Source organism: Chiloscyllium punctatum, chromosome 28 (assembly GCF_047496795.1).
Source record: "Chiloscyllium punctatum isolate Juve2018m chromosome 28, sChiPun1.3, whole genome shotgun sequence".
Classification (NCBI taxonomy): domain Eukaryota; kingdom Metazoa; phylum Chordata; class Chondrichthyes; order Orectolobiformes; family Hemiscylliidae; genus Chiloscyllium; species Chiloscyllium punctatum.
This window is the reverse complement of record NC_092766.1, coordinates 44,947,278-44,961,790: the sequence shown is the minus strand read 5'-3', so window position 1 is coordinate 44,961,790 and position 14,513 is coordinate 44,947,278. Positions and strand designations below refer to the sequence as shown.

General features: G+C 45.1%; 1 long non-coding RNA gene across 2 annotated transcripts; it reads left to right on the top strand.

Annotated features, from left to right (window-relative positions):
- Nucleotides 1–1,839: 1,839 nt before the first annotated feature.
- On the top strand, nt 1,840–14,261 carry LOC140454068 (uncharacterized). 2 transcript variants are annotated; one of them, XR_011952593.1, is made up of 3 exons: nt 1,840–1,932; nt 8,522–8,628; nt 14,150–14,261. It is a non-coding gene; the product is annotated as an uncharacterized lncRNA (long non-coding RNA). The 2 variants fall into 2 exon arrangements; XR_011952594.1 differs by lacking the exon at nt 1,840–1,932 and adding an exon at nt 7,434–7,480.
- Nucleotides 14,262–14,513: the final 252 nt, after the last annotated feature.

Sequence of the window (14,513 nt, the reverse complement as noted above, 5' to 3'; positions counted from 1 at the left end):
GTACCTGTAGAAGAGACAGAAATAGGCAGAAAGGGAAAATTGACTGATGCTGTGAGGGTTACACATGTAGAATGGCATTGAGCCCCACAGAGATCTGGAAAATCCCAGTCTCCAATCCTGGCCTGTGCTGCCTCATCTCTCTGGAGTGAAGAATTCTGTTGGCTCAAGATCTGGAGTAGCCTCAAGAGTGAGAGGCGCTGACAGAAGCAGCAATAGACCCACAAAGTGAAGGATACCACATGGAGAGATACTGAGTCATATCACCAGAGTGCAGGATCAAACAATTGTGCAGGAAGAAAGGGTTTTGATTCATATTGCAGTGGAATGCGCAACCTGTGAGCAGGCGAAGTGATGGCCTAATGGCATTATTGTGAGATAATTAATCCAGAAACTCAGCAAATGTTCTCTGGACACAGGTTCAAATCCCACCATTGCAAATGTTTGGATGTGAATTAAATGTTTCAAAAAAGATTAGATTAAAAACCCATAAGTGAGTATTAAATAATTGCTGATGTTAAGAAGTATCCATAGAGTGCATTCCTGTCTTTAGTGAAGTAATCTAAGATGGGTCTGGGATATCACAGGTATTACAGAACAACAGCTGAGGGAGGGACAGGACAGGCAGCTCAATGTTCCAGGGGACAGATGCTGCAGGAAGGACAGAAGGGGAGCTGAGAGAGGAGGAGAGCTGCTGGTTCTGATGGGGTGAAACATCACAGCAGGACAGAGAGAGGATATTCCTGGGGGATCGCCCAGTGAAGCTGTGTTCGTGGAATTAATTGTTCGAAAAGCGCAGCAGGTCAGGTAGCATCCAAGGAACAGGAGAATCGACGTTTCGGGCATAAGCCCTTCTTCAGGAATCCTGAACCTTGGATGCTGCCTGACCTGCTGCACTTTTCAAGCAACACATTTTCGGCTCTGATCTCCAGCATCGGCAGTCCTTACATTCTCTTCGTGGAATGAATCAATAACAATGGGTCTTCCGTTTCCTCTGATTGTTCCACAGACCCCAAATCCCCACCCTCCTGCAACTTGACCTTCTCAAGATGGCGACCCTCAGGCCCGCGCTCCCTCTTCCCTCAAACAAATGGCGGCCGTGATCCTGGGCCGTTTCCCTGATCAGAGACCGCCACATCCTGACCCAGGCCTGAAGGGTCTTTTTCGGGGTTTTTAACCTTTATCCGGGAGTTGTGAATTCTCTCCGCTCCTTTCTCCCAGCAAGGCTCCCACACACCGGCTCTGAACGCCACTCTTTGAAGCCGATCGCAGCCGCTGCTGGAGAAAGCAGCTCCATGTTTCTCTGTCCTGGTCAGTGACACTGCGCATGCTCCACATAGAAAGCAAACGACGCGTGCGTCTGAAGTCATCAATGAGTTTACAGAGAATATTCATACCTGCACAGAATCATGGGGGAAATACTAGTCATTAATAATTGCTCTGTCGAGTTATAGTCATGGCGCTATCTAGCATGTAAATAGACTGGTCGCCTCAATTTAACCATACCGGCCAGGTATGTAAATTAACAATTGTTCTGGGATTTGAAAAGAGGTTTCTTACTCGAAATGTGCAAATATGTAGGACTATTTGTTAAAATTTCACATAGATTTTTGAGAGAGGTTTAATGCTCCACTATGTTAATGAGAATTATCAATCCTGCAAAACAGTTTGCTTTCTGACCAATTTTCAAGCGTTTACTCTGCGAGAATGCTTTGGCCCCGATCCTCACTCACTTTTGGTTGGAGGACCGGCCGCTGCTCGGTCATCAGTTCCGCCCCTTCCTCCCAATTGCAGACTTGATTCAGGCGTGACTCAGCAGGCTCAGCACAAGAAACAATTAGGGACAAGGGAAGTTAGAGTCGATGTCTTGTGATGCAGTGAAAATATCCCGAATCTTGGATCGAGAGGCTTGAGTTCAATTCACAGCTAGTGCAGGTGTGTGTAATAACTACTTTGAACAGGTTCATTAGGAAAAACAAGGGAAGTCAGGAACAGAGGAAAAAAATATAGAAAATAAATACAATGTGGTGGGGCTCTCAATGCTCAGAAGATTTCAGTCTTTACCAAGTGTTTCAGGGCCCCATTGGGTCCCAATACATACTGTTGCACTCCTCCTTGTGCACAGTCAGATACCACGATTGTGGGGCAAAGTGTTGTGGTGGGATATGGAGGTGCTTTTGTAGAATTTCCTCAGTTTTGGAGGTGAAAATAGGTGAGAAGGTGTAGGGTTTTGTATGGAGTTACCTATTCCGCTCCTATGCAGCATCATATTATTGAACTGACTATACCTCGTACATTGTTGGCAGAGATCGCTGACATTTTGTAAGGCCACAATACAAGATCCATCACTCTGTTTAAGACAGCAGAAATCTCTTGTAGCACGATAGTCATAGAACAATACAGGGCAGAACAGGCCCTTCGGTCCTTGATGTTGCGCCGACCTATGAATCATTCTCAGCTCGTCCCCCTACACTATCCCAAAATCACCCATGTGCTTAAGTAAAGGATTGTTTAAATTTCCCTCATGTGGCTGAGTTAGCCACATTAGCAGGTAGTGCATTCCATACCCTAACCACTCTCTGAGTAAAGACCCTGCCTCTGACGTGTTTAAATCTATCACCCCTCAATTTGTAGTTGTACATACATGCTAGCGTCATCATCCTAGGAAAAAGACTTTCACTGTATACCCTATCTAATCCTCTGATCATCTTGTATGTCTCTATCAAATCCCCTCTTAGTCACTTCTTGCCAATGAGAACAGGTTCAAGTCGCTCAACCTTTCCTCATAAGACCTTCCATCCAGACCAGGCAACATCCTGGTAAATCTCCTCTGCACTTTTTCAAATGCTTTCACATCCTTCCCGTATTATGGGCACTAGAACTGCACACAATATTCCAAGTATGGCCACACCAGCATTTTGTTTAGTTGCAGCATGATATTGCAGCTCCGGAACTCAATCCCTCTATGAATGAAACCTAACACACCGTATACTGCCTTAACAGTACTATCCACCTGGGTGGCAACTTTCAGGCATCTATGTTCATGGACTCCACCATCCCTCTGCACATCCACCCTACCAAGAATCTTTCCATTAACCCAGTACTCTGCCTTCCTGTTATTCTTCTCAACGGTATCACCTCACATTTAGCTGCATTTAACTCCATTTGTCACCTCTCAGCATAATTCTGCAGTTTATCCAAGTCCCCCTGCAATCTGTAACATTCTTCCATACTGTCCACTCCACGGAATTTAGTGTCGTTTGCAAGTTTACTGATCCAGCCACCCATGCCTGCATCTACGTCATTTATAAAAATAACAAACAGCAGTGGTACCAAAACAGATCCTTGTGGCACACCACTACTAACCTGAGTCCAGGCTGAATATTTTCCATCAGCCACCACTCGCTGCCTTCTTTCAGAAAGCCAGTTTCGAATCCAAACTGCTAAATTACTCTCCATTTCATGTCTCTGCATTTTCTCCAACAGCCTACCATGTGGAACCCTATCAAAGGCTTTACTGAAGACCATGTATATCATGTCAACTGCTCTACCCTCATCTACATGCTTGGTCACCTTCTCAAAAAACTCAGAGGTTTGTGAGACATGACCTGCCCTTGACGAAACCATGTTGACTATCTGAAATCAAATTGTTGTTTGCTCGTTGATTATAAATCTTTTCTCTTATAATCCTTTCCAAAACCTTTCCTACAACAGAAGTAAGGCTCACTGGTCTATAATTACCTGGATCATCTCCATTGCCCTTGGAATCAAGGGAACAACATTTGCAATCCTTCAGTCCTCTAGTACCAAACCTGTAGAGAATGACGACTCAAATATCAAAGCCAAAGTCTCTGTTATCTCCTCCCTCGCTTCCCAGAGAATCCTCAGATAAATCCCATCTAGCCCAGGGGACTTGTCTACTTTCTGGAATTGATAACACCTGATCGTAACCAACCTCGATCCTTTCTAGTCAAATATGTTGTACCTCTTCTCCTCTACAATATTCTCCTTTTCCTGAGTGAAAACTGATGAGAAATGTTCATTTAGCACCTCACCGGTCTCCACAGGGTCCACACTGAACTTCTCACTTCTGTCTTTGACTGGCCATATTCCTACCCTACGCTTTTGTTTCTCACATACCTATAGAAAGCTTTAGGGTTCTCCTTTATTCTATTCACTAAAGACTGCTTGTGTCCTCTCTTTGCTCTTAACTCTCTCTTTAAATCCTTCCTATCTGATATGTAACTCTCCATTGCCTCATCTGTTCCATCTTGCCTCATCAACACATAAGCCTCCTTCTTTTTCTGAACAAGAGATGCAATTTCCACAGTAAACCATGGTTCCCTTACCTTATCACTTCATTCCTGCCTGACAGGGACATACCTGTCAAGGACATGTAATATCTGTTCATTAAACCAGCTCCAGATTTCAATAGTCTGCATCCCCTGCATTTTGCGACCCCATTCTATGCATCCTAATTCTTGCTGAATCGCATTATATTTGCCCCGTCCCATCGATAAGGAGGAGGTTAATTAGGTTGTTTCCGGAGTTGAGGGGTTTGGCTTAACAGTAGATTGGTAATATATTCATTGGAATTCAGAAGAATGGAAAAATATAAAATAATGAATGGAATGGATAAAATAGAAGTAGAGAGGATGTTGCCACTGGCAGGTGAAGCTAGCACAAGAGGGATCATCTCAAGATTAGAGGCAGCAAATTTAAGACTGAATTGAGAAGGAACTTCTTGACCTCTACAGAATTCATTGCCCAGGGAAGTAGTTGATGCTAGTTCAGTAAACATTTATAAAGCTAAGTTAGGTTTTTTAAAAAAGAAATAATTAATTAAGGGATACGGTGAGAATGTGAGTAAATGGTTCTGCATCCACGAAATGATCAGCCATGGTCACATTGAATGGCAGAGCAGGCTCAAAGGGCAGGACGGCCTTCTCCTGTTCCTAGTTCTTATGTTACGTTATGCATTCCTCCCTCACTCGACTTGGAAGTGCTGGTTCTGGATTAGTGGTGCTGGAAGAGCACAGTATTTCAGGCAGCATCTGAGGAGCAGTAAAATCGACGTTTCGGGCAAAAGCCCTCCATCAGGAATAAAGGCAGAGAGCCTGAAGTGTGGAGAGATAAGCGAGAAGAGGGTGGGGAGCAAGTAGCATAGAGTACAATAGGTGAGTGGGGAAGGGTATGAAGGTGATAGTTCAGGGAGGAGGGTGGAGTGGATAGGAGGAAAAGAAGATAGGCAGGTAGGACAAGTCAAGGGGACAGTGCTGAGCCGGAATTTTGGAACTAGGGTGAGGTGTGGGAAGGGGAAATGAGGAAACTGTTGAAGTCCACATTGTTGCCCTGGGGTTGAAATGTGGACTTCAACAGTTTCCTCATTTCCCCTTCCCACACCTCACCCTATTTACAAACTTCCAGCTCAGCAGTGTCCCCTTGACTTGTCCTACTTGCCTATCTTCTTTTCCACCTATCCACTCCACCCTCCCCCCGACCCATCACCTTCATCCCCTGCCCTACTCTACTATTGTACTCTATGCTTCTTTCTCCCCACCCCCACCCTCCTCGAGCTTATCTCTCCACGCTTCAGGTTCTCTGCCTTTATTCCAAATGAAGGGCTTTTGCCTGAAACGTCGATTTTACTGCTCCTCGGATGCTGCCTGAACTGCTGTGCTCTTACATCACCACTAATCCAGAATCTAGTTTCCAGCATCTGCAGTCATTGTTTTTACCTTAGAGGTGCTGGTGTTGGATTAGGATGGACAAAATTCAAATTCACAGAACACCATGTTATAGTCTAATGGGTTCATTTGAAAGTACGAGCTTTGCTGCTTCTTCATCAGGTGGTTGTGTGATTTTTAACTTTGTCCCTCACTCTTGTAACTGATAAACAGCAACAAAAGTCATGAAGCAGTGCGAATGCTCTAGCCAACAATCGGGCCCGGGTTGAGCAATTCATCAACTTCACCAACACATTCCACCCTGACCTTAAATTTACCTGGACCACCTCTGACACCTCCCTCCCCTTCCTGGACTTCTCCATCTCCATTAATGACTACCGACTTGACACTGACATTTTTTACAGACCCACCAACTCCCACAGCTACCTGGATTATACTTCTTCCCACCCTACCTCTTGCAAAAATGCCATCCCATATTCCTAATTCCTCCGCCTCCACCATATCTGATCCCAGGAGGACCGGTTCCGCCACAGAACACACCAGATGGCCTCCTTCTTTAGAGACCGTAATTTCCCTTCCCACGTGATTAAAGATGCCCTCCAATGCATCTCATCCACATCCCGCACCTCCGCCCTCAGACCCCACCCCTCCAACCATAACAATGACAGAATGCCCCTGGTGCTCACCTTCCATCCTACCAACCTTTGCATAAACCAAATCATCCACCGACATTTCCGCCACCTCCAAACACACCCCACCACCAGGGATATACTTCCCTCCCCACCTCTTTCCGCCTTCTGCAAAGACCGTTCCCTCCGTGACTACCTGGTCAGGTCCATGCCCCCCCTACAACCCACCCTCCCATCCTGACACTTTCCCCTGCCACCGCAGGAACTGTAAAACCTGCACCCACACCACCTCCCCTACCTCTATCCAAGGCCCTAAAGGAGCCTTCAACATCCAAAGTTTTACTTGCACATCCACCAATATCATTTATTGTATCCGTTGCTCCCGATGTGGTCTCATCTACATTGGAGAGACTGGGCACCTCCTAGCAGAGCACTTTAGGGAATATCTCCGAGACACCCGCACCAATCAACCACACCGCGCCGTGGCCCAACATTTCAACTCCCCCTACCACTCTGCTGAGGACATGGAGGTCCTGGGCCTCCTTCAACCCCGCTCCCTCACCATCAGACGCCTGGAGGAAGAACGCCTCATCTTCCGCCTCGGAACGCTTCAACCCCAGGGCATCAATGTGGACTTCAACAGTTTCCTCATTTCCCCTTCCCCCACCTCACCCTCGTTCCAAACTTCCAGCTCAGCAGTGTCCCCATGACTTGTCCTACCTGCCTATATCCTGTTCCACCTATCCACTCCACCCTCTCCTCCCTGACCGATCACCTTCATCCCCTCCTCTACTCACCCATTGTGCTCTATGCTACTTTCTCCCCACCCTCCTCTAGCTTATCTCTCCACGCTTCAGGCTCACTGCCTTTATTCGGGCTTTTGCCCGAAACGTCGATTTTGAAGCACCTTGGATGCTGCCTGAACTGCTGTGCTCTTCCAGCACCACTAATCCAGAATCTGATTTCCAGCATCTGCAGTCATCGTTTATACCCCGGGTTAATGATGTCAGTGGTGGACCAATGGAAAGGCAGGGGTAGAGCTGGAGGACCTGGTGGGGCAGATGGTCCTCCGGTCAATCAGTGAATGGGGGGCGGGACTTGACTATACCACGTGATCATCCTCGCGGTCGGCGCGGATGTTGGGGATGGATGTGCGGAGAGCTGTCGGTAAGGAAAGAAATAAACAGCCGTTAGTGGGAGGAAAATGGTGTTGGTATGGTCTGAGAGGTTTTACAATCATTTGGTACACATCGGAAAATACAAATTTGAAACTTTCAGTCTCATGTTTGAAGTAAACGGGAAAATGCCTCGTTGAGTAATCGGCCCGAGTGAGCGCCGCCATCTTTATTCGGGGCAATGATTCACTGGACACGTGCGCGGCCGCCAGCTTTGTAGGGGGCAAAGATCAGAGGGATGTATGTGCAGCCTTCCCTGGTAAAAAGAGTCATAGGGCAGGATTTACACAGCGCACATTCAAACCCAGAGAAATTGACTTTTTTCTGGATTTGTTTCGTAATTCATTTAAATGATTTGGATATGAATAGAGGCCGTTTCGTTAGTAAGTTTGCAGGTGACACCAAAATTGGAGGTATTGTGGACAATGAAGAAGGTTATCTCAGAGTACAGTGGGATATTGATCAGATGAGGAGTGGCAAAAATGATTTAATGAAGGTAGATTAGATTAGGATATCTGGTTGGCATAGGTTGGACCGAAGAAGTCTGTTTCTGTGCTAGACATCTTTGACTGTGGGATCATAAAAGTGAACTCTGCCCTGGTTCATCTCTTGGTTCTCTGATGTCCACTTGTTCATTATCTAGCTTCCTCAATCTCTCATGGGTATATTTTTGCTCTGTATAGTATTTTACAATTACTTTCACAGCTGTTTTGAAAATGAATTGAAAAATGTAGAGTTGGAAAAACACAGCAGGCCAGGCAGCATCCGAGGAGCAGGAGTATCAATGTTTCGGGCATAAGCCCTTCTTCAGGAATGTAAATGAATTGTCCACTGCTGCCTGGCTCCTGACCGTATGATGTTCCATTATCAGGTTACTTTTTTCCACAATATCTTTGACAGTCAAGAATTCTTTTTTCCAATAAGCGAGTGCATTTTCCTTCAATTTCTGACAGTCAAATTCTGCACCATTTTCATTCCCTGTAATTCATATTGCACTCCATGAAACATCAACGGTGTATTTCTCCTTCCACAGAAACCAGCGATCAATGCCAAAGCCTTGTTGCCTGTGGAGAGGGTGATGTTTGACTTCCTTGTACTGCTGCAGTTTGTATGGTGAAGGTGCTCCCACAACGTGGTTGGGTAAGAGACGTTACAGATTATTCACTCAGCGATATTGAAGAGTAGAAGATATCTGTACAAATCATCATGGTTTTAATTTCACAAAAATATTATTGAGAAGTTTTGACATAAGGTTACAGATGGAGAATATTGTGTCCAGTGACCAAAACCATTGCCAAATAAGCAGTTTTTCAAGAATGCCTTGAAGTAAGAAAGTAGATCTTAGAGAGTTAGAGTGGGGATTCCAGACCATGTTCCCTTGGAGTCTATAGAAATATTCACACAGGAGAACTCAAAAATAAACACATCATTGAGAGTCTGGACTAAAATGAGTTATTGAGATATGAAAAGGTGTGTGGTGCAGGGAGATAGGAATGATTACAGCCAGGAATTAATTCAAAGGAGCGAAAATAACTTGTTGTTGCTTATAAATGGGAGTCTTTTGATTGATCAGCAAGTTTTGGTACAAGTGAGCACTTCGGCTGTAGAGTTTTCAATATTCTTGAGATTATCGGGAGGGTGAATGTGATGCTGGCCAGGAGTGGGTTTAGATAATGAAATCTAGAGTCAACAAAAGGAATGAATGAGAGTTTCAGCAAATGAGCTGAGACTGTGGTGAGGTCAGGTGATATGACTGAAGTCGAAATAGTGTTCTTGGAGGGGGGCTGACCTGTCATCCTCACCTCATTCAGCTGTTTGTCAGTTTGTGAATCAAGTCTGTAACAAGCTCAGGAACTGAGTGGCCCTGGCAGAACCCAAACTGGGCATCGCTGAGCAGGTTATTGCTGAGCAGCTGCGTGACAGCACTGTTGATGACACCTTCCATCATTTCACTGCTGAGCGAGTGTGGACTGATGGAGGGCAATTGGCTGAGTTGGATCTGCCCTGTGTTTTTGTGTTGGAACATCCCAGAGCAATGTTCCACAAAGTCGGTAGGTGCCAGTACTGGAACAGTACTTGCCTTGGTGGGCAGCAGGTTCTGGAGCACAGCCAACAGTATTATTGCCAGAATATTGGCAGGGCCCATACCTTTACACTGCTTATCCATTTCTTGATCTGATTGGAAATGAGTTTTCAACCAAGTCGATTCATATCTGTGATGGCAGGGACCAATGGAGAAGGCTCATCCACTTGGCACTGCTGGCTGAAAATCGCTGCTAATGCTGTCCTCTTATCTGTTGCATGAATGTGTGAGACCCCTCCATCAGTAAGAGTGGATATATCTGTGATGGTTCCTCCAGTGAGTTGTTTAATTGTCCATCACTATTCTTGACTTGGTGTGGCAAAACTGCAGAACTCCAATCTAATCTGTTGGTTATGGGATCACTTAGTTCTATTTGGTGTTGCTTGTGCTGTTTGGCTTGCAGGTTTGGTAGCTGCACCAGGTTGGCACCTAATTTTTAGGTATGCCTTGTACTGTTCCTGACATGCCCTCCTGCATTCACCATTGAACCAGGGTTGATTCCCCTGGCTTGATGTAAATGGTTAAGTGGGGGATATCAGGCCATGAGATTTCAGATTGGGCTGGAGTACAGTTCTGCTGCTGTTGTTGGCCCACAGTGAGGCGTAGGTTGCAGGGTCAAGAGGGCTGATTGTGTGGTTGTATTTTCCAGTGCATTGGTAGATGTAATGTGGTCCATCCAGTTTCATTCCTTTGTTGAGACTGTGCAGTGATTAATACAATGAGTGACTTGATGGGCCACTGTCGGGTTTCTTTCCCTCAAGGACATTGTCGATAGCAGAAAAACATCCCCAATGGTTCCATGGCAAACAGTAGATTCTTCATTCCAGTTATTTTTTTCTTGAATTCAGAGCTACCCTCTACCGATTTGGGATTCAAACCTGAACTTCAGTTGCATATTTTAATATTCTTGATAAATGATAAATACGACAGTTTGTTCACTTATTTTCATAATCACTATCACAGGTTTTGTTTATTGTTTTGGACATAAAAACACTGTCCATTATCCTGTCTCCTCCATCCTCCCCTCCAACAACAAGAGTGAGGAGCACATGGGGTTTCTCTGTCAATAACATTGAGACAATCCGATCAGCTGCCTCTGCTTCTTTCCTCCCTCTCCACTAGCCCACCGAGCCAAACTGCCTCACAAGAGTGCTCCTCATTTTAGTCCTAAACTTGCATTTCCTCGAGTCCCTTGTCAAGCCTTATTAGAGGTCCTCTTGACCATTTACCCTCGTGTAGCTAAATCATGGACATTCCAAATCTGTCTCATCCTCCTGCTTGTCACCGCCCTCCCTCCCTCCACCACGGTCACCCCCCCCCCCCCCCCCCCAACTTGCAATTCACAGATATTGTTCCATGATCTGTCTGTCTGTTTTTTCTGGTTATGTCCTTCTCTCCCATTCTGCTAAAACCTAATATTTGACCTCACCATCGTTGGAAAATCCTGCTCCGTCTCCACTCTCTGTTTCCTTTCTGAATTCCTTGTATTTGGTGTCCCTCCAGGGTCTATCCTTGGTCCCTCCTGTTTCTCACCTCCACACTGCCAGGAGGTAACATCGCCCAAAAGCACCGTGTTAGGTTTCACATGTACACTGACGATGCCCAGCTCTCCCTCCCCATCATCCCTCTCCATTACTCCACGATTACTCAGTTATCAAACTGCTTACCTCGCTTTGATTAGCTGCAATTCACTCCAATGACACACTGTCATTGTTAAACCCATTGCCTTCAGTTGCTATTCCAAATTCATTTCCCTTACTGCTGTGTCCCTCCCTCTCACTGGGAAGTGTCTGAGGCAGAACTACATTCTTCACAATATTCCTCTCATATCTGACCCCAAGGTGACCTTCTGATCAGACATCTACACAATCACAAACACCAGGAATTCCAATCTCTAAAACGTTGCTTATCTCCTTCTCACTCCAGCTCCATTGCTACTGAAACCCTAACCTGTGTCGGTGTTGCCTTTAACTTGAGAAATCTGAAACAGAGCCCTTGATTCCGCGACTGATCCAGAATCTGGTTCAAGACTCACCGTAATGGGACACATCCTCTCCATATTTACCCTGTCAAACCTTGACAGAATCCTGTATGTTTCAAAGAGATCACCTCTCATTCTTCCAAAGTCCAGTGAGTAGATTCCCAACTTATTCACCCTTTGCTTACAGGATAATCCCTTCAAAACAGGGATCATCCCAATGGATCTTCTCTGAAATGCCTCCAATAAACTGCTCTATTTCATGAACTAAAGTGACCAAATCTGTTCACGTTACTCCAGATGTGGTCTCACTTGTCATTTGTTTAGTTGCCCTAAGGTATATACTCCAAACTCTTATATTGCAAACTCTTTGCAATAAGGGACAGTATTCCATTCCCTTTCCTGATTCCCTGTTGTAACTGTGTGCTCGCTTTCTGTTTCCTGCTCATTTTCCCCCAGTCCCTTTGTGATGCAGCTTTCTACAGTTTATCCCAAGTTATACTCTATTTGCCAACTTGTTGCCCAAGTTTCCTCTGAATATCTCTCTGTAAACTGTTTATAATCCTTTTGGAACTTTCCTGTTATGCCTTTTCTAGGAGATTTCCCCCCTCATTATTCGAAACATGTACTGTGAGCACTGGGCAGTGGGAAGCATGCGCAGTTGCTATCTTTCAGGGATACTCTATTTCATGACTGGGAGGAGCTTGTTGCCCATTGGTCAGAATGGAGATAACTTGCCCATCAAGGTGCATGAGCCTTTCACACCCCATGTCTTATTGAGGAGGCTCAGCAGCAGAATGGAAGGAAAGAAACGGAAGCAAATTCTGCTCTCCACATCTCACTGAATCTTGGAACATTCTGTCCCATATTCAGTCACATGAAGTTCCAAGGTGGACATTCATAGGAACCCACATAGATTTTCCCTTGAAGAGCCTGCTGACCTCCACTAGGGGTAATGTGTACAGTCATCCAGGGCCAGGAGGAGGGGATTGTATGAGTTTCAAACTTGAACTGACAGTGACGGATTTTATAAACTTGTATTACAGGCAGATATTCAGATGGTAATCTCAGTCATTGTAACGCCAAACTCTGACAGAATTATTCCATTCATCAGGACCTGGATATTCGTATTGTGTGAGAGTATTGTGTTCCAGATCAATACCATTTGCTGAATAAAAGTTCTCCTTTGAATAAAAGTTCTCCTTTGAATCAAACCATCCTTTCAATAGATCTTCCCAAATCTTCAACATGTGTCCTGGAATCCTTGTATAATGAGCTGAAGGATCTAAGGTTTATTATAATAATGCGTAACTTTTGTAAACCACTTTGTCACAGCTCCCCAAATTTCTTTTGCTACAAGGAGAACACCTCAGTTTCCCCAAACTCCTGATTCCCCAATGTCTGTTTGCTCTCTATAAGGTACACATCAGGGTTGTGTTGGAACATTCTCCACTTGCCTGCATCAGTGCACCCCCCCCCCCCAACAATATTAAAGAAAGTGAACATCCTCCAGGATAAAGTACTGTACCCGAGTGATTTCCCATCCACCACCTTCAGCATTCCCTCTCCCCACCCTAGAGGCACAGTGGCATCACTGTGTAAAAGATCAAGTCAGCATTGTCCTACCCGACCACAGGACTGCTCTCTCATTAGAGAGAGATGTCTGGTAGTGGTTAACCTGAATATTACCACAGCGCAGGCAAGGGGAGAGGTTGAAAAGGAGAGTCCATTAATTGCGGATGGTTATTCTTGATGTATATTAGCAACACACATGTCACGTGAACAATTAATGTTAAAAAAGGCCCACAAATTCTGCAACTAAAATCCCCCATTCCTTGAACCATCCTGGTAAATCTCCAGTGCCCCCTGTCAGGGACCCTGCCATCCTTCCCAATGGGCGATCTCTGGTTCGCACTAACCGTGCTGCTCTGAACCCTGTGGGTGATAGCATCGAGCAACAGTTGCATTAAACCTCACTGTCTGGAAGAGAGTGAGAGACAGAAATCCTGAAGGCATTTAAAATCTATTTAGGAACACACTTGCAAGGCCAAGGCTGACAGGTCTATGGGCTCTGTGCTGGAAAATGGGATTAAAATCGTTAGCTGGGAGATTTCTTTACAGCATAAATCCAATGGACCACAAAACCGTTTTCTGTCATGTAGACCACAAACGCGCAATATAGGAATATGACAAGCCACAATAGAAACCAGGTCAGAGAAGGCGATATTAGAATAGATGATACGTGATTAAATAATGTTTTTTGGAGGAAAATGTGACAGAGGTTAAGCGGGACATTGTGGATCTCTGGGTGCATGAATCTGAAATAAAAATGGGTTATCTTGAAGCCTGGAATTAAAGAAAGGCACATCACTGAGATTTGAGAGGGTGGACAAGATTAAAGATAGAGAGTGTGTTGAGACTGGAGGAGATTAGAGATTGGAGGATGTTGCAGAGATTGAGATGTCTTTGATGCAGAGATAGTGGTAGTTCTGAGGCTAGAGAGGAATTACAGAGATAAGGATGAGTTGTTCGCTTTCCCAACACTACCTCTTTACTGATAATGATTGTTTCTCTGTCATCATCTGCCACATCCTCCATAGGCCTGCAACAATGAGAGTACACAGACAGTATGTTCCTGTTAAGGCCAAGGCTGGGAGGCATCGAGAATGCTGCATAACCTGAGAAACTGAGGCTCTGGTCAAGAAAATGAAGGAAGGATATGGCAGGTACAGACCGCACTGTGTTTGTGTGAATCCCGAGAGGACTATAAGGGCAGTAGGAGTATACTCGCGGGAAACCAGGAGGCGAAAAAGGGGACATGAGATAGCTTTGGGAAAAAGGTTTAAGGAGAATCCAAAGAGATTCTACAAATACACTAAAGACAAAAGAATAACTAGGCAGCGAATAGCGACCCTCAAAGATCACAAGACTGTCTATGGAACAGCAGGAGGTGGGAGAGATTCT